Raw genomic sequence first — 20782 nt, forward strand, 5'->3', positions numbered from 1 at the left:
CACACCAAAAACTATCCAGTATTGAGAGCGGATGTTAGTGCTGCAGCTCGCTAAGTGTCCCAAACTCCTGCTTTGGCTTACCAAACTATGGTTAGCCTCTCACCAAACACTCTAACACACATCTCATCTGTTTTCATATATCACGTCAGGCCGGTAGTAGAACATACTGTGCTATGTGCACATTCCAAATTCACAAAGATACTGAAATTGGTTTAAAGAGACTGGCGGGTACAACCCTACTCATGTACTATCTATCTATCTATCTATCTATCTATCTAGAAAATTTACATAGCGCCTAATATCCAAAGTTAAACAATGCTCAATGGCGCTTAGAGTTACAATGAAATTGCTCTCTGGAAGATGTTAAGTTTAAGCGTCTTTTAGAAAATGTAGACATTAGGAGAGGTTTTTTGTCCAGGGGCAAAGAGTTCCAAAGGACAGGAGCTGCTACAGAGAAGGAGCGGCGACCCATAGGTTGTCAGATTCCATCTAGGTGTGTGCAGAAGGCATTTCTCAGATGATGAAGAAGAAACACGTGATGAGGCACAAGGTGTTATTAAATTCCTGAGATATTGTGGAGCTTGTCCATTTAGGGCTTTGTAAGTAAGTACTCTGGCCATTCCTCCATAGGAGGAGGAGCCACATTTGCATTTAACTTGGGTATTGCTCCCATCCTCATTAAATTACAGGGTGACTGGGTCCTCACCTTCTATTTAATGCTATACAGTTGTGAACGAGGACACTAAGCTTAAAGTTGCAAATGCATGCTTTAGCTGTTGCTTAGACCAATGACATTTTTTAATTTATATTAGAGAAAAGACATTCCCGCAAAATTATTATTACTCTTAAGTATACACTTTAGCTGTGGCTGATGATTGTAGAAACTTGTCTGGGGACGACCTTCCACTGCATTGTGGGGGTTTGGCGCATTTGGCTTGGTCAGCCTGTCAACTGTAATAGAATAAGTTGACCTTTGACCCCAACACTTACCTGGAGTATTCTTGTCTAGTATGATTGTTGTATTAGCTAGCATTTAAGTTTACAATAACACGGCAGTTTTATTGTAGTTTAATGGGCGGCTATGAGGTTGAACTTTGGAGTTCTGATCAAGTGGGTTTATAGCCGCCATCTTGCCTTTTTAAGACCATGCTTTGTACCTCGCCTTCCCTCCCACCCATCCTAAATATCTGCTTTGCTACATTGTTCATTGTTGTCAAGCTTTCAAACAAGTTGAATTTTCTTGTGTTCTAATTGTAGTTCTGGGTTGGCGCATTTGGCTTGGTAAGCCTGTCAACTCTAAATAAAACAAGTGACCTTTTGACCCCCAACACTTGCCTGGAGTATTCTGTCTAGCATGATTATTGTATAGCTAGAATTTAAGTGGATAATAATTTGTGCATTATATGTCTAAAAATCTAAAATGTGCATTTTTGCATAACATGACGGGAGTTCCCATCTAAATACAGTGCACTTTCAAGGCATATTCACCCCGGCAAATGGGCTTTTCAACGGGTATGGAGCTTCTAATTAAAGTTATTTGCCCTCTCGTAAGCTGTTTACAAAATGTGATTATAGATAGCGATTAAAGCCAGTGTGCGGGGAAGAGATTTTGCCTTACACACTTCACTCATACAGATATCGTTCGCCTTGAACTTCTTTGAACATTATACCCTCATTTTCACAGATTAGGACCTATAAATATACTACAAGGCCATATGTTAGTTCAAATTAATAAAAGTAGGAACAAATTCCGATGTCCTGAAATGATAATACTGTTGTCAAGGTTTACACGAGATTGAGTTTGTGCCGCTTCCACTGTACAATACCTTGGCATAAAGTAGTACCGGCCAAGCTATTCGTATCTGAAGTTGTTGACTTAGCGTTATGTAATGTCTGATAAAATCTGATATAACTACGTTAGATTGCATATTATCAGTGCAGAAAGAGCCCCAAAAAGTGTACTGTTTTTTAGATGCGAGCATCCCGTCATGTAAGCCATATTGGGAAATGACCGCCATATGGTCGCCATCTTGGATGGACAAATTAAATTATTAAATATGAATTAAGACCAGCAAAACAGCCTCAGCGCATTAAACCATACTATTTGACACAGAACCACTGAAATCGGTACTAAACTGCTTATTATACCTTAAAATATTGTTTGGCAGTCATATAGGATATGTCTGCTATTCGGTTGCCATCTTGGATTTTCTAGTGGCTAGCATTGTTTTGTTACTGAGTGAAATCACTATTGATGGTCCTCCAAAGTGTCATGCTTGTATCATAAAATGTATATTTTGCCAAAATATCACACTTATCTGCTTTACTGCAACTCTCTGGAATGTATGGATTCAACATTTTGATTTTAGACAGTCCCTACACGTTACATAGCTTAAAAATTGGAACTCTTTTGAGCCTGTTCTATTAACAGCTTGTCGGGAGACATTTCTGGTGTTCTATCCAGATAGATTTCGCCACGCAGTACACATTTTGTCAGTCACTTTTCTAGTGATATCTTCACCAAACAGAGTTAAGGATTGAGTTTCTTCTAAGACTTACCCGAAGAATGCCGTCTTTTGGGACAGATGTTTGCCAAGATTCATTCGATTAATAAAAGGCTAGTTGAACAGCTACATTAGAAATAGGTGACTTCATACCAGATACAGATGCAAGTGATATCGGGATAGGGCCTGTATTGAGTCAGATGTAACAGGGCAAAAGAGGCCAGTTAGTTATGTAGGCTGTGTTATCAAGCGCAGAAAGGAAGTACTGTGTCACACACCATGAACTTTTGCCTTTGATAGAGTTACATTATAAATACTTCAAATACTACTTGCTTGGTTAGTGTTTTACATTGCAGACTGTACATGCTGCACTGGTTCGACTACTTAATTTCAAGAACCCTGCCGGGGCATTGCTAGATGGCTAGTGACACTGGCTCACTTTGACTACTAGGTTTTCATTACCCAGTTGTGCACCACAGGAATGTTGATGCAGTGTCACTGAACCAACTAGTGAGTATAAAGAGTGTGGCCTGGTTCATTTGATACCTGTGACCCACTGCGCCATTGAAGGTAATCCTTGCACCTGAGTATGACCTTTATAAATGGAGGCGGATCGAGGTGTAAGGTATTTGAACGGCATGGTCACTCTGTAATGGCAATGGCAGTTGATGATGAATTCTCTGCTGATGGTAAAAGGGTAACTGAACAGGCGCACGAGGGCACTATTATCAATTTGGCCATCATGTATTTTGGCTTTGCACACAGGAAGAAAACTTCGTGGTGTCATTAACTATTTTACTAACAAGCGTTTATGATGCAATGACATCGCAAAAGTGACCCTTTTCGGATGTGACTTTTAGTACTGAGTACCAGTACGATGTATTCTTGCGAAAAGTGCGTACACTGTATTATTCAAAACTGTAGGTAGAGTCCATAGTTGCATTGACAATGACATCGAAAACAACTAAAACTCAAGGCATGGTGGTAGCCTCCATGATCTATTTAATACAGTCAGTCAAAGAGAGCCACTTTTTTAACAGCCTCCCCAAATCTACGGCCGAAGTACCGGTATGCTACAGTCGCTTTTGATATAAATGCTTGCCCTGAAAACGGCCGTATGGTTTGTACAAGTACACGTGTTCTCACACACGGCAATGACATGTCGTGTTCGGAGGGTTGGTAAGTTTTTTACATACCCGCTGCCCCAGTAATGTTTGGACTTCTGTTATGAGAATTAAAAAAACTCGTAAGACATAAAATCATTGTATTTGTCAGTTCAAGGGTAGCAAAGGAGCGTCATCACCTGATCTTCTTTAAAGGCTTAGGCGTACGATGATACCTGTGTCCGAGATCGGCTCATTGAGTTGGCACTACATCGTAAGATTTCAACAAAGGTTGGACTTTAATTTCTTCAATAACGAAGATATATATGAACCCAGTCCGTGGTTCATCCCATTGCTCCGAAAATAAACATAACTCGTGATGAGATGTCCGGGGTCACCCTCAAAGCAACCGAGCAGCCGACCTGATCGCTTACAGATATCGTGGTACGCGAGATTCATGGAAATCTCGATCCTTCCGTGATTTATTATTTTAGCGATCGGTCATGACGTCGTGTTGTTCACCTATTTCACACCATTTCCTGACGTGTTTCTCAGTCAATGTTTCAGATCGGTAATTTGTGATTTCAACATACGAAATTGCCAGCTTCGGATTATTCTGTAATGTTTATGTTTATTACTTTCTTGTAACAAATTGTTTTTGAATTTAACTGAAATGTCGATTCAATATGCATTGTGTGGTCTATGATGAAACTATGATTTTTTTCAGCGGTCTATAATGTGCATGTATTTTGTTGGTGATTTGCTATTCAGGAAATATCACATGGACAATCAAAGTTTTGGACCTCACTCAAAATAGGTTCTGTCAAAAGTGACCCTCCCCCTTGAATTGTTTTCTAAAAAGTGACCCTCCCCAATTCCCCCGGCCCACCCCCTGTAATTACTGAAGGCTCCCTTATTTATATTTGTAAAGTTTGTCAAACCTTCTGACTACCGTTATTTAATCAGCCTGAAGATCCTTTTTATCAGCTTCTATAGTTTTTGATATTTTTATTTTGGTGTTATGCGTACTAATTAGACTTGTACACCAACAAGTAAAACTTTCCATTACAAAATTTGATGGATTCCTTGAGGGCGCCCCTCACGCAGTACAGCTGTATACAGCTGTAGCATGGAAGTATAATACTTCCATGGCCGTAGCAATCGATCTTGCCAGTAAAACTTTCTCCCACCCTCAATCACATTAATATTTGCTCAACTAATCTAGAGACACACACACAGAATGTCTTTCAAATATGAATCACGAAGAAAGATACTTAGAAAATTAATTGCATGAGGCAGTAAGAATAAGTAGTTAGTATCGCTGCTCAAGTGCAATCACTGGACGCCATATTTGCTCTGGCCCATTCCAAATTCTGGTACAGGTGTCAAAGTCCTCACTGTGTTAGGCCTTTTTTAAATGACATTTTAAATTCAACCCTAGATTATCAAAGCTTACAGTATTTGTACGTGCCTCTATCTCCACCTACAAACTAATGTTTATCACTAACAAAATTAAGCATCTCCCTACTGATTAAATACAACTTTCCTTTACTGATATACCTTCAACAAAATGGTACAACTCAAAACAAGGCTTGAATCTCATCAGAATATAAGTACATCAGCCAATCGGAAAACTGGACATAAGCCAGTGAAAAACGTCAAGCCAATTACAACATATTTCAATATAGCCATGCATTCATATATATATATATATTATATATATATATATATATATATATATATATATTATATATATATATATATATATATATATATATATTATATATATATATATATATATGTGTGTGTGTGTGTGTGTGTGTGTGGGGGGGGGGGGTGAACCCACCAACGTACGGCACTCAGTCACCTATCGCAGAGGCAACAGACAGAACCGCTCAGCCAAATCCCTACTCTCAAAAAGAATGGTTCAATCACAGAGCTAAAGTTGTTACATTTTATTGACTGTGACCTCTCAACACGTTGTAGAGTTCAGAAGCACTCACGCTCGCACACCTTAACTATCACAAAATCGCACACAAACTTATATCGAAGCAATGAATACATACAATATCTGTCAGTTAAATGTTATGATATGATTGCGGGTAAGTCTCGTCGTAAACTACAGAATCTTTTACGGCAACAGCTACAGCATATAAATCTTGATTTTTGTATGATATTGATAATATTCTGGCTTGCAAGAAAGCGGTACTTTGACAGATTGTTTGTCATCCAAGTATGACAGTGAGCAACCAGTCGTTCGTAAGAAAATGTACAGTGCTCTGTCGTTTGACCTTGAATGGTCAGAACTCGAACTTTATTGTGAGGGCTCACTTTGTTCACTTTGATGTTTTGACATATTACAGAGGATACATTTGCCAGTGCAATCCTTTAATGATCAGCTATTCACAACAAAATAGGCATCGCTCCTCGCATCTCAGGAAAAACCCATTATGTCTCCGCAAATGCAAAACTTAAACTGATATTAATTTGTCAATCATCTTGGAAGTCCTGTCGATTGAAATTGTCATGCTGCCAAAATGTGCGCTGAACATGTACAAAATTATATGGCACGAAATATGAGACATTTGGGGTGCCCTTGAGAGTTTAGACTTTACTGACAAATAACCAGCCATGCTTTCTTGGTCTGAAGTTTAAAACTCCCTGCTATCAATGTGAAGAGGAAGGCCTTCATATACAGAATATCAGTCGGTAGCATGAGCAGAAATTTGAATAAGGAAAATGTTGCCATGAATGACTAACATGTCACTGTTAACAAGGTTTTCAATTTACAACCTCACTGTTTGCATATTTACGAAAACCATTGTAACTTTTCCCAACACAGACCACTAGCCTTCTTGGGATTATGGCACATCCTCTAATTCTTCAGTTCTCTATTGTTTCAACAAATGTTAGATCAGCCAAATATTTTTTACAACTTTCCCAAAACGTATACCTAGCTGGTCACAAGTGGCTGTTCTGACAGTTTGTATGACCCCAGGCCTTTGTAGTGGTAAGGTGTGAATTTTAAACATCCTGTAAATAATAAGTAACCTCTAAACTGCGAAAAAGCAGTACACTACTACAAATATTCATTTGAGAAGCCATGACTACCTTACTGATTTTCACAACTCTGTGCTGTAAAATGTACACAATAATGTTCTACTTCCTGTCGTGAGTTTGAGGCACCACCATATTGGCTTGGTCTGCCAGACAAGTATCTGGGAAATCATACACTTCATACTGTATCTCATTAATTATGCACATATCTAATTCTGGGCTTGGACAAAAGGGCAAAATATATGATTTTTGGTACACAAGGGTAAGTATGGAGACAAAGTTTTTGACAAAATGTTAATGAGCTCGATTACCTTTGACTTAAATATGCATATTAGCCTATATACTAGTGTTAATGTCATATCAGTCACATCAAATATTTTTCTGTATATTAACTGTTAAAAATCTCAATTTTCAGATCTACCGGAAATGCTACTGCACCTCGAACCTCTGCAAAGGTTGATGACCTAGAGAGTAATGCACTCCCCATGAAAAGGTGATCTTGTTATACTTTATATGTGCTGTGTATTATGTAAAATATATTATATTAAAGGTCTGTTGAAATCAACTGGTTCCACAGACTAAATAGCTTCCAGGGGGCAATATTGTTACACATCGCAACAGAACTGCAACACAAAAGTACGCGCAAATGTTTATTTTGTTGATATTTCTATGTGCGCTTTCTGTCGGGGTCATTTTGCTGCACTTAGGCCACGCCCTCAGGGGGGTCTTGGTTGGTGCGCTTTGACATCACAATGCTGTAATTTACTTTGAATAGTGGTCCAACGCCACCTTATCTCTGCCCCATATCTGCTAACACAACAAAGTATAAAGCCTGTGTGTGATCAGTGCAACCTATGCATGCTAGCCTTCTGTTTCTCCAGTAGAATCTCCCACTAGCGCCACTGTCACGTCCATTGGAGAATATTGCTCGACCAAAAGAGTATGCTGCAAGCGCTGTCTTGATTTAAATCCTGTGGACTTCTACCCTGGGAAGATCGTGCCCATGATGCCTCCATGGATATACAACGCCAACACATCCAATGCGTCACTACCACAGTCACTTGTGATTCTGTACATGACCACCGCTATGTGCTATAGATAATGCGTACCACACAGCAGCGCCAATACACCATGTGACTGTGGCATTGCCTCCTGATTGCATTCTCGGTTTCAATCTGGAAGTCTTGGTCGCCTCGATCAATCGGCAAAACTTGTAGTTTTGGCTGGTGAAACCGAAAATTCATGTCAAAAGTTTTATTCACATGCATGGCGAATCGTTTTAATAGGATGTTTGCCACATTCAAGTTTTTATCGCATTTTGCTTGTGTAGCGAGTGTTAACTGAACTCTCAGTATGATACTAATTACTGTAAGAGAACCCTAGAGGTTACTCGCCCGGGGACTTACGAAGGATTGAAATACTTACTTCCCGTTATAAGATACGGCGTCAGGCAAACATCAGAAAGGCAAAAAAGGTCGACTGGACAGTAGTGGGGACACGCCCATATGCATTTTCCTTTGCAATATTTAATAATCGTGCACGCTAAATGAGAACAGAAATGAAGATAACTGTTCTATAGACCATCAAGGGTATTTCTTTAATTTCACCATGGTTGTTTCACCAAACCCTTAAAATCATTACTAATAAAAAATACATTTATGGTCGTACTTTTTTATTCATGATGCGAAGTTACCTCAAGATATTTTGATGGATAAGAAGACTGTCAAAATGCGATTTCTGTATTGTAAAGGCTCATCATGCATTCATTGTAACCTGTTACCTTCTCTTATGTGGGTCATTCTCCCCACCCATGACCTTACTATTATTAGTCTTTAACATTCTGAAGGTCATTAGTAGTACAGGAGTACCGGTTCTGGGACACCCTGCTCACCGCCATGCATCCCTCTCTTAGCCTCCATTTCACACAAGAACCCTGCAAAACGCAACTCTCGCCAAACATTGGGGACAAAGGAAAAGTTATATGAACTGAATTTCAGGCATAATCGTGGAACACCTCCTCTTTAGCCTACGTTCACTCAGGAGATTCACAAAATGCAACCCTTGCCAAAACATGCAACTCTCGCCAAAAGTGAGGGACAAAGACAAAGTTGAATTAACTGGCTTTGGGGTGCAATTGTGTGGAAATCCCCTCTTAAAGCCTCTGTCTCACCTAGGAGGCCTCACTCATCGCCAGGTGAGACCTAATTTTGAGAACACCACACCCTCCCTCGTTCCCTTAGCCCTTGCGGAGTTGCAGACTTCTTTGAATTGACAGAATATTTTTACTGTTAGATATTTGATGAAGGGTGTACTATATGCGATGAAGGGCAAAGGCAATGTGCAAGTGGCTGCTGATGGGCTCTTGGCAGCAGTGCAATTGGAACTGCATGAAAACAACTTTAGGAGGATCTACCAAACTAGGCTCTGGAAGGGGTGGCATGAAAGCCTTCCTGAAGTGCGGGTTGGCGTTCAGAACCAGCTTTCTCTGTGTACGGGTGCAGGTATGACAGTGAAAAAATGAAAGTTTGACAGAGGAAACAAATGCAAGATGATGAGGCAGAGTAGACCGGATATGATAGTTTGGAAGGATGAGTTGCCATTTTTGCTGAGTTATGGCGCTTCCTAGCCTTTGACTACATTTTAATTTTATATTAGAGAAAAGACATTCCCGCAAAATTATATATTACTCTTAAGTATACACTTTAGCTGTGGCTGATGATGTACCGTAGAACCTTTCTTGGGGACGACCTTTCCGCTGCATATGTTTTGCTATCAGGAATTACCTGCAGAACTGGCAGATGAATGTTAATGACATGCATCGTCTCAGAGCCAACTTCCAAGCTTTTTAGACAGTGTACAGCCCCAGCTCAGCAGGGACTCACCAAAAAGGTTTGGGACCTGGTTACAGTTGTCTCTGAAGGTCCACCTTAGACTAAACAAACCATATGGTAACTCACATCACTCAAAGCCGTGTTCTTCAAAAAAACAGGCAAGAGGTGATCCTAGAGATCAGAGATATTGATAAGGCGCCAGACAGGGTCTTCCCAATTCTCCTGGAAAAGTTGGAAAATATGGACAAATAGGGGCTCAGGCTAGGTGGCTGATAGAGTTACCACCATGTGCCTAGACATCGCTCAATACCAGCACCTAAGAGGCAGCTCTTACATCTCACTACCAGCAGCTCTCAGAAACAAGAAGGCAATCATTAACTCGAAGAACAAAGATGAAAACTGCCTCAACTCAGCTTTGTTTCCTGTAGAGAAGAATCTATAAAGGCCGATGAAATACACTGGGCAAAATGCTTGATATACAACAATATATACACATATACTGATTCTGAACATGTGTCAAATATGTTAAGTATACACGTACATATACTAATAAAACGCAAACTACAGTGTACACTTAGTGTGCAATGATCTGCATTACGTATACTCCATGATCAGCATAGAAATAGGCTACGCATATAACGTATTGGAATGTTCCATGTACAAAGATATAATGTTGCGTATGCAATTAATATTGTGTTTCATATATTGTCAATATAAGTAAATTTATGCTGAGCGCATATCAGGCATTTTGTCCAGTGATAACCCACCAGAGGCGTCGATACCCATGCCCCCTGTCCAAGATAGGTAAGGTGGAGAGATAGGAAGGCCTGGCCCTAAGTGTCTTTTGCTGGAGCAAAGGTGTTATTGACCTTCACATAAACAATCAACTCATGGGAATGCCCCGGATCAACATGCTGTTGATTGAGGTGGCTGGGGAATTCTACTACACTTTGGTTAAAGATGTTGATAGGTGCTTGAATGACCAGTCAAAGGAAACACAACATAGACACTACTGCGTGTGCTGCCTCTATGAGCACACCAATCAGGACTGTTAGAGGCCCACAAGCCTGAGTGCAAGGGGATTGGGGAGACAGCCATAAGAGTTAAGATGCCAGAAGAGAAAAAACTCAATCTCGCCTTTCAGAACCACCATAAAGCAGCTCCCCGCCCTCTTTGTGATCTACGCTGACATCAAGGCCCTGGTCATTAGGCTGAGGGCCCGAGCGCAACCCCAGGCCAGTAACACCCAGGTGACTCGGCATGAGTCCTGCACCTTCTGCTACATGGTCATGTACTCTGACGGTTAGAAAAAAAACCTGTGGAGTACCGAGGGCCCAACTAGTAGATCATTTACTCAGAGCTGTCCAAGCAGAGGATCCCCCATAACACAGCAAAATATATCTTCATTTCACTTGGGTAGCTCTGGTTCATCGACAGTGCTCAGTTTCTTCATCCTTGAGGTAGACCTCTGGTACCCTGTTGAGCTGCAACAGACTCACAATGAATACCATATGGTCCGAGCGCATGTTGATTCAGGAAGAGTGGCAAGGGCTCTTGGGAGGAACGCAAGTGCCCTCTAAGGTTGAAAAGCTGGTCCCCAACCTCTGTGGCAACGATCACTACGTCTTCCACTACACAGGCTGCAGCTGTACCTCTACCAGGGGCTGCAGCTGAAGAAGATCCACCGTTCCTCGAAGTTCATGCCAACCCGTGGATGGAGCCCTACATCTAGCTTAACACAGAGCTATGGAGTCGGGCTGCTAACACCTTTGAAAATGACTCATATCAGCTGATTAACAACTCCGTCTTGGGAAAAAACCAAGCAGAGTGTCTTCCAGTGGGTCTACGTGCAGTTTGTGCGTGCATACAGAAGGACAACATTGAGCACCTGCTGGCCAGTCGTGCCTACGCACATGCAAACATCTTCAACAATGAGCTCTCAGAAGTCCAGCTCCAAAGGCACTGCTTGTCCTCAGCGCCCTGTAGGCGTGAGCATCCTGAACCCTTTTAAACTCCACTTGTACGACTTTTTTTTACAACCTGATGAAAGCCCAGTACAGGGAGGACTGCTAGCTACTCTACACGAATACTGACTCTCTCCTCCTAAATTTCCATACAAAGGACTTCTAACAGCACTGGGCAAAATGCTTGATATACAACAATATATACACATATACTGATTCTGTACATGTGTCAAATATGTTAAGTATACATGTACATATACTAATAAAATGCAAAACTACAGTGTACACTAAGTGTACTCATGATCTGCTTAAAAATATGCTACGCATATCCACGTATTGGAATGTTCCATATACAAAGATATACATTGCATATGCAATTAATATTGTCTTCCATATACGTCAATATACGTAAATATGCTCGGCGCATGTCAAGCATTTTGTCCAGTGCAGGACATGGCCAGGTACAGGCCCCTCTACAACGCATAAAACTACCGGTATTATCACCTTCTCTACAGCAAGGAGAACCAGAAGGTGTTTGGCAAATGGAGAACAAGTATGCTTGGTGCCCTATTGCTGACTATGTGGGCTTGCGTCCCAAAAAGTACTCAAACTAAAGCCAGGGAGGGGTCACCAAAAGGGCCAAGGGCACGGAAAAGCGTGCTTCCAGAGCTATTCACAATGAGCAGCTCAAGAGACCCTCTTTAGTAGGAGGAGCTTCCCCTATGTTATGAAAGTGCTGTGTTCCTTTGGATGCCATATCTATAGAGAGCTCTTAAACAAGATTTCTCTGTCCCCCTTCAACAGCAAGGGCTATATCATCGAAAATGGGGTTAACATCCTTGCCCATGGTAACATGAGATCAGACCAAGCAGCTATCCCAATAAAGGTGGCCAGGGCCAGTCAGGCTACTAAAAATGGGAGTGCATCTAAGAGGCTGCGTTGCACCTACAACTGCTACTATATTTTTGAATCAACAAGGGGGCTGGTAGAGCTATTGCTACCTCACTTTGACCTGCCACTGTTCATCTCTTCTTGTCAGAAACACTTTGTGGGAGAAAACGCTTTACCTAGTGGCTAATGGAGGGTGTAGGTCAGCTACTGCGCTATCCAGTCTTTCATTTGTTTCTGACTGTCCTTCACACCATGTTCTTTTGCACTTTTTCAAAGAGCCATTGCCTCATCCCCAAGAAACCTCTCTGCTGGTCATAATAGATCTCTCTTCGGCACTCGTCCCCCTCGAGCACTGGATCTGCATAGCTTTGGGCCATTGTGCTATACAAACTCTAGACAAAGGTGCAAGGGAAATCATAGAAGTTAAAGAGCTGGCCCTCCTGATCTGTGATCCATAGCTTGATATTGTTGAGGGCATCGTGAGTGGGTTCTAATGTCATAGATCACTTTTTTGCTGACTTCTTTGGTGTTCTGCAGGGGAGTATTTGCAGATAATCTTTCAGGGAGCACTGGGTAAAATGGTTGATATACAACAATATGCATACATTTATGGATTCTGTACATGTGTCAAATACGTTAAGTATACACATACATATACTAATAAATGCAAAACTATAGTCTACACTTGGTGTGCAAAGATTTGCATTATGTACACTCATGATCTTCATAGATATACAAAGATATACTTTGCATATGCAGTTAATATTGTGTTCCATATACGTCAATATACGTAAATTTACTAACGCATATCAAGCATTATGTCCAGTAGAGGTGCAGGCGTCTGCCCACAGCCCTGCAGTGGAGGTTGACCTTACTGTGTAATTGTTGGCACTATAAACCACATCGCAGTGGATCACATACTCCTTGACATGGACGAAATCTGCCCTCCAGTGGCTCTCTCTAATTTTATCCACAATCATCTTTTTTAAACCAAGCAGGGGTGCGAACCTCTTGTCGGCGCTAAAGTCGATCTATCAATCTTTGGCTAGATCTTGACAGACTTGGCCTGATGGCAGCCCAGTGCTCTCGGTTAGGGTGTTGACATTGTGGTTGCCAGGTCGCAGCGTCATTTCTTTCCATTGCCAGAGGAAATGTGACAGAAGATTGTGTTGTTCTCTTTTGTCAAAATGTTCAAGAATTGTTTTGTACATTGTGCAGAGCCACAGACAGACGCCGATCAACCCTGTTATATCCATCCTGGGGGTTAAAGAGGACCACTTTGGTTGCCCCATACTTATTAATAACCCTGATGATCATTTTTGCTATTTAAAAATGGCAAGGAACAATGGAAATGAAGTGGCAGTGTCTCTCTTGACTGTCAAGATTTTAGGTATAAGATGTCATGATTGGACGCCCGCTGAAGATGCAGAGAAACAACAGCGAAGGCTTCGTCTAGCAATAGCAGAATGCTTGCCAGTCTTTTGTCCTCGCCCTGGCTGCTGTCTAGCAGCATAACTTTCAGACTGCTTTGATGGGCCTGTCTGATGTCGCTGACTCAGTTTGAACTAGACAGACTGCTGGAGATTCACCCCCTTTTGCCTTTAGCTCAACAGTGCAGCCCAAAAGTTTGTGCCATACGATATTCCAACGAATCCGCTTGAGTTTCTAGGAGCCCAATGGAGGATGTTTCACAAGAGCTCCAGCTAAAGATGACTCATGTCTTAATATATGATGACAATGTTAAAGCGCAGTGGTCGTCGCACTGTGCGTGCACGATTTTTTTGCTCATAAAACATAAATGTTTGTAAACATAAGTCTTCTCAACTTCAATCGTTGTGAGATTGGGAGCGGTCCCTCACTCGTTAACGCCGTTGTAAGACTCAACATCATGCAATAGTAAAATATTAAGATCAGAAACGAACTTCAGTGGTGTATTTCTATCTATAATTCATGTATGGCTACAAACATTGAGACACTCTGTACATTATGTACCGAGTTTACTGCATACAGTCACAGTGAACAAATGGGTTTGATCGCGCACGGTCACGTTGGTTGTACACAATGCTATGTACAGCACAGTAAAAATACATCACTAAAATGATCATCATTGTATATATATATATATATATATATATATATATATATATATATATATATATATATATATATATATATATATATATATATATATATATTGTAGACCAGCAACAAGACAATGCCTAACACAAAAATTACACTCAAGATTATGATTGGCAAGCCAGAGCAGGACACGGGAGATGCTGTTGCTTCGATAGGGAGAAGGTCACCGCGTTGATGTACACACGGATATATGAGAGATCCCGTACCACAACCAGCTGCACAACGTACTGGTCCCGCAATGACTTGGCCCACGACCCACTGTTGATCACCATTTCTTACTTCTTCTAGTAATACGTGGCAAGAAATAGTCAAATGACAGGACACAATAGCCAAAACGAGCGGGTTTTTGCGGCATTTGGCATGAAAATTGCATGGCTACACATTGGGACGTATTGAGAGATCCTGTGTATGGTCATGGCAGAGATTGAACAGCTAGCTGGTGTAGGCCTACCATAGCCCTGCGTACAGGTCTGTGTGTTCCCGGCGTTATATGGCCTCCATTCTTTTGGGGAAAAATCCTTTCCCTGCCTACCTTTACCTCCTAACCGACCCCAGAAAAGATGCGATTAACTTCTCCTAACATCCAAAACCGCTCGTTTCTGAAAATACGGCTAGTTTTCAATCGGGTTTGAACCCACAACATACGGCATCAGTCGCCTAGCGGAGAGGCCACAGAGAGAACCGCTCTGCTAAATCTCCACTCCCAAAAAGAGTGGTTCAATAGCCGGCTAAGTTGTTACATTTTTCTGACTGAGACCGCTCCACACGTTGTAGAGTTCGTGAAGCACTCACGCATGCATGCTCACTATCACACATCGCACATACAAACCTTATCGAGGCGAAGAAACGAATTTCATCACTGTAACTTGGCAAATGATAACCTCGGGACAATTCTGTCCACCAGCAGAGTTACCAACCCAGGATAGAAAATACAGCTAGTTTTCAATCGGGTTCGAACCCACAACATACGGCATCAGTCGCCTAGCAGAGAGGCCACAGAGAGAACCGCTCGGCTAAATCTCCACTCCCAAAAAAGAGTGGTTCAATAGCCGGCTAAGTTGTTACATTTTTCTGACTGAGACCGCTCCACACGTTGTAGAGTTCGTGAAGCACTCCAGCACGCATGCTCACTATCACACATCGCACATACAAACCTTATCGAGGCAAAAGAAACAAATTTCATCACTGTAACTTGGCAAATGATAACCTCGGGGACAATTCTGTCCACCAGCAGAGTTACCAACCAGGATAGAAAATACAGCTAGTTTTCAATCGGATTCGAACCCACAACATACGGCATCAGTCGCCTAGCAGAGAGGCCACAGAGAGAACCGCTCGGCTAAATCTCCACTCCCAAAAAAGAGAGGTTCAATATCCGGCTAAGTTGTTACATTTTTCTGACTGAGACCACTCCACATTGTTGTAGAGTTCGTGAAGCACTCCAGCACGCATGCTCACTATCACACATCGCACATACAAACCTTATCGAGGTGTAGAAACGACATACTCGACAAGTGTTTACCCATGGAGATTGCCATTTTGAATCTCGCCAGTTATCTCTATGGACTGTTGCAGGGCTGTGGTGGAGGCTGTATAACGCCGGGAACTCACAGACCTGTACGTAGGGATAAGGCCCTACCGGTACTACGCAAACTTCCTTGTTTTACCTCCTGATTGCCGGGTTGGTCTGAATCCTCTTTCAAATGAGATAACCCCACATAACAAGAGACCTATGAAAGGTCCTTCGCTTGACTTGATACCTGTACTCGGAATTCTCGTTTGCACCCCCAACGGGGTAAACTTCGTAGTGGAGTTTGATCCTCCACAGCCGAGTGTAGCATGCCATACCCGGTTCTCTTGACACCGACGTTCATGCAGACCACGGAACAAATGTTTCTTGCTGCAGCGGGCATTGCTCTACGAGCTGTAGATTTCTGTAGCTTGCGTTTTTGTCATTTTACTGTTGGGCCTCTGGAAATGAAAGTTCTCATCCTTGCTAGCAATGTTGTAGACCAGGCCCGGTCATTGATAGTCTGTTGGCATATACACGCTTATGGGTAAGTGTATAGCTCCATGGCTCAAGCGAGCCCCATTCAACTGATTCAAGAAAATCATGATCAAATGTGATCTCAATCCAGCGTGTAATTACTCTTCAATATTCAGCAGATATTTAACTAGACCTTTTATTGGGTGTTAGATTTATTTGGTAATTTGGTATGCTTATCAGCGGCAATATCAGCGGCAATATCGCAAACATAATAATCAACCCGTAACCTCACGCGGCATTCTCGGATATGTTGTCAACAAGGAGGGACCCCCTCAGGAGCATGCGCAGCGCGACAACCACTGCGCTTTAAGTTGTTCAAGCTGCAGGATCTCTGAATATACCTGCCAACTCCCAGATGTTTGGCATCTTGTCATCCTAAAACCCTGCACATGAAAAAGGCTCCAGACAAAACAGTACTGAATTTGAACAATGAGGTAAGGCCCATTCTCAACAGTGGCGACTGGTATTTTATTTTCAACACTAAGGGGCACTGCATGAAAAGCCAATAATACTTACTGTATTTGCATGGATTATTGCCTGTATTTTAGCTGAAGAGTGCATATACAGATGAATACAGTCAATAATCCATTGCTTGTATTCAGCAAGCCTGTATTCACGTGGATTCATGTGAATTCACGTGTATTATTCAATAATACAGTCGACTCATTAATATGAATTTATCTGTATTATTGCGTTTTCATGCAGTGGGGGCGCGGCTAATCTGCTCTATGATGCAGAGGAAGCTGGTTTGGGGTTGAAACCACCAGATGGAGCCACCCTCTACCTACAGACGGCTAAGCAAGAAATGACAAACGAGCTGGTGATCCAAACTAGTGAAAAACTTCTCATTGATTGCATCAAACAGGCCATCGAAAATAAGTTTTATCTATTGCTCGACGATATTTCGCTACAAGCAGCGAAGAAACTTCAAATTGGAGTGGCCATCAGATATATTGATAATGGTTTTTTATTTAGACTTCTTGGTGATGACAATGAGCACATTACGACAGGAATAGCCAGGAATAGGGCAAATTCAGGGTAAATGTTGGGATGATTCACCTAAAGAGAATCATCTTGCTGGATGTTAGATACTTCTCACAAAGTCTGAATGATTATGAAGTATGTTGCGGTTCTCTATTTCATTCGATGCTGATTGATTTGGGGACAAGTGAATTACGTATGCAATACAATTTTTATTGAATTATACCCATTTCTCACATTTACTTGCATCGTGCAGTCACACACGTAGGTCGACGACTATTTCTTTTGGTGGTTGAAGGAAACAAGTCAAGCAGCCGAAGCGACTGGATGGCTTTGTCATTTTGAGATATACTTGTCATGATGGTACCAACCTTGCCAAAATACTTTTACATGTACTCACTATGTGACTTCAAAAGGACGTAAAAGATAAAGAATCGGCAGTTCCGATTGCAATATGTTTGCATTTTTAACTTCCGACGCTTTCTTGGTTCCCGAAGACACCGAGTAAACCATCAAAATCTGACCAAATGGCTCTTTTCTGGGCCACCACCTCCTCCAAAAACGAACCGTAAACTCAGGTTTTTAATCGTTATCACATTGCTTCACACTAATGACGTCAACTCCGATGAACAATTAGTAGTCTGAAAACCGGTAGAACTTCCAAATATCCCAATGTCCCTTTTTTAAACAAAACACTGAACAAAAAGTTATACAGTCGTTGTGAAGTACGAGATAAATTCGAAAATTTTACATTTGGCGAAATTGAAAGAACTGTGCCTGTGATACGAAACAATCGGATGGCTTCGGTTAAGAGGTGTGTTGTGCTCATCCTTGTTTATTGTGTAATCAATACAATTTTATATGGAGAGTATTAGTAAGGAGAAGAATTTTACGTAAGTTATTTCCATGTGATTTTGTGCTGCGGATTAGTCTATATACCGAACTCAGGCACATTGCAGGCACATTTGTTGCGTACCTGGCATTTTTCCAGCATTTTAAATTGGATCTGTGGTGTGATCATCTGAAAGTTCTGTGTTTTGTACGCCTCAGCACTTGTTAACTGAGGCTAATCAGACACACATAAGTTTAATCACCTTCCAATGATCAATCTGATGAGGCAGCACGTGTGGACAACCAATCATGTAGCCATGTATTACGGTTGTCACTGATACGTGTCTTCTTTTGTCATCAAAGTAAATAATCACTTACAAGAGTGACAGCCTTAATTCCCCCTTTGCATCAAAGCTGAACGCGTCACGGCAAACTCTTGCATAAATGCATAGATAAGCTGGTAAACTAAATTTCACGGGTTGAAAGTGTTTTTGGCAGGACACTTCCTGGCGGTGTGACTTGCATGAAAAGTTATTGATTAATTTGCTTTTCACATTGTTCCTGTCGCCAGTAGATCATTATCTATAAACGTTACATTAAGATGGTACAGACTGTCAGTCTGAAGGACTAAGCCGACTGCAATTGCGGTCATATAAATAAGTAAAGCTTTCTCTCGAGATTGAGCGCTCTGTATAGGACCGCGCTCGATTCCTAATAGTCGAAACCAACGTTTGGTATGCAGTGTCCGATTTCTTTAACAGACTGCGTGACTGACAAATGTTAAATCACAGTCCCTCCGCCCACTGTGATTGAATGCTGTAATTTCTGAAGCACGTCTGTTTCACCCCATATAGCCGTTTCTTTGACTGAAGGGTACTCGAAACGTAGGCCTACATAAACTTACAGTATTAGTGCAATACACAGTAGAAGTCAGTTCTCGCCGCACTCTCTGTGATAGTGCAATCATGGAGGTAATGGTACAACTATTTCCTGAAAATCGCAAAAATCACACGCGCAGATACGATACCTTAGCATGTTACATGATATTAGTAACTGACGTTATGCTAGAAAGTACTTCACTTTTACAAATACAAAGTTTTAACAGAATTCTGATGTTGTATACAGGTTATGAGTATTGGATCCTATGTTACCGACGTGGCCCTAACCGATGCATAAGTTTAGCTTAACTTAGGAACTGGTCAGATTCTTCGGCCTGGGGAGGGGGAGAGGGGTTGGAAACTCACGTCGGGTCAGGACATTTAGGGACCTGGTCAGATTCTTCGGCCTGGGGTGGATGATTTTTTTGCCGACGTCAAAAGTGGCTGACCCATATTCCAAATTTCGAAACCAGGTGACCATCCCCCTGCCCACAAGGATTAAACAAAAGGTGTATATATATATATATATATATATATATATATATATATATATAATATATATATATATATATATATATATATATATATTTTATATATTTAAATTTTAAACACTCATTCTGTGTTAAGGAAATTGTTGACATGTCAGTTGTAATATAGCAAGTTTGAATACAATACATATTGAATGAGTTTTGAATGTATGTAACACTTTCTATGCTTAACCAGATGTCCTAAACTGTTGTACAGAAATGGATGTCAATCATTAATATCAAAGAGGAGAAAGCAGTAAATCAAAAACTTGGGAGGGTGTTAAGACTTGCCAGCCATCTAATTATATCTCCTGAGAAGCCATACAGAGCTATTTTAGTCAAATCTGATGTGTGAAGTGTCTGAGAGGACCTTTTCTTGTAACATTGAAACCATAAAAGCACAGCTAATAATGACAAAACTGTAACTGTTTTGTAACTGTTATTTTAATCATAAAAAGCATTTTTTACAGAAAACCAGAGACACAAAGGAAAATAGTTGCATCAATGAGAACGAAAGATATCTTGTCCTTTTTCTATCTCAAAAATAAGTCACTGTATCAAATACATATTGTGAAATATTTGTGCATGTTGCTTTCTCATACTGAATTCTAATGGAGAAAACAGTGAAGTATCAGGATTTGTCATGTTTTCATATAAAGTGCAGATTTCATGATGGTACACTTTCACTTAACAAACATCAAGATATCTCTGTCATATATCTCTGATCTGTGAAAGTATGGCGCCCGATGGGAGCCCCAAAATTATGAAACATGCTGTTATCTCTGATATATATGTCTGATATATTAAAGTCATGATCCGGAAGGGCGTGCTGAAAATGTCTGATATATTAAAGTAATGCGCTCAGAGAGAGTGCTGAAAAATAATGAACATACACATATCTCTGATATATGTATGGCTGATATATTAAAGTCGGACGTGCTGAAAAATATGTCTGATTATTAAAGTTGCGCGCCCAAAAGGGCGCGCCGAAAAATGCAACTGAATGATGAAATTGTGGCTGACACGATT

General features: G+C 41.1%; 1 long non-coding RNA gene across 1 annotated transcript in view; it reads left to right on the forward strand.

Annotated features, from left to right (window-relative positions):
- Positions 1–20782, forward strand: part of LOC139130401 (uncharacterized) — a 97290-nt gene that overhangs the window by 60837 nt on the left and 15671 nt on the right. The window contains exon 3 of the long non-coding RNA XR_011551842.1: positions 7080–7157. This is a non-coding gene — a long non-coding RNA (uncharacterized lncRNA). The remainder of the gene's footprint in view (positions 1–7079; positions 7158–20782) is intronic.

Source organism: Ptychodera flava, chromosome 4 (genome assembly GCF_041260155.1).
Source record: "Ptychodera flava strain L36383 chromosome 4, AS_Pfla_20210202, whole genome shotgun sequence".
In the NCBI taxonomy this organism is placed as follows: Eukaryota; Metazoa; Hemichordata; class Enteropneusta; family Ptychoderidae; genus Ptychodera; species Ptychodera flava.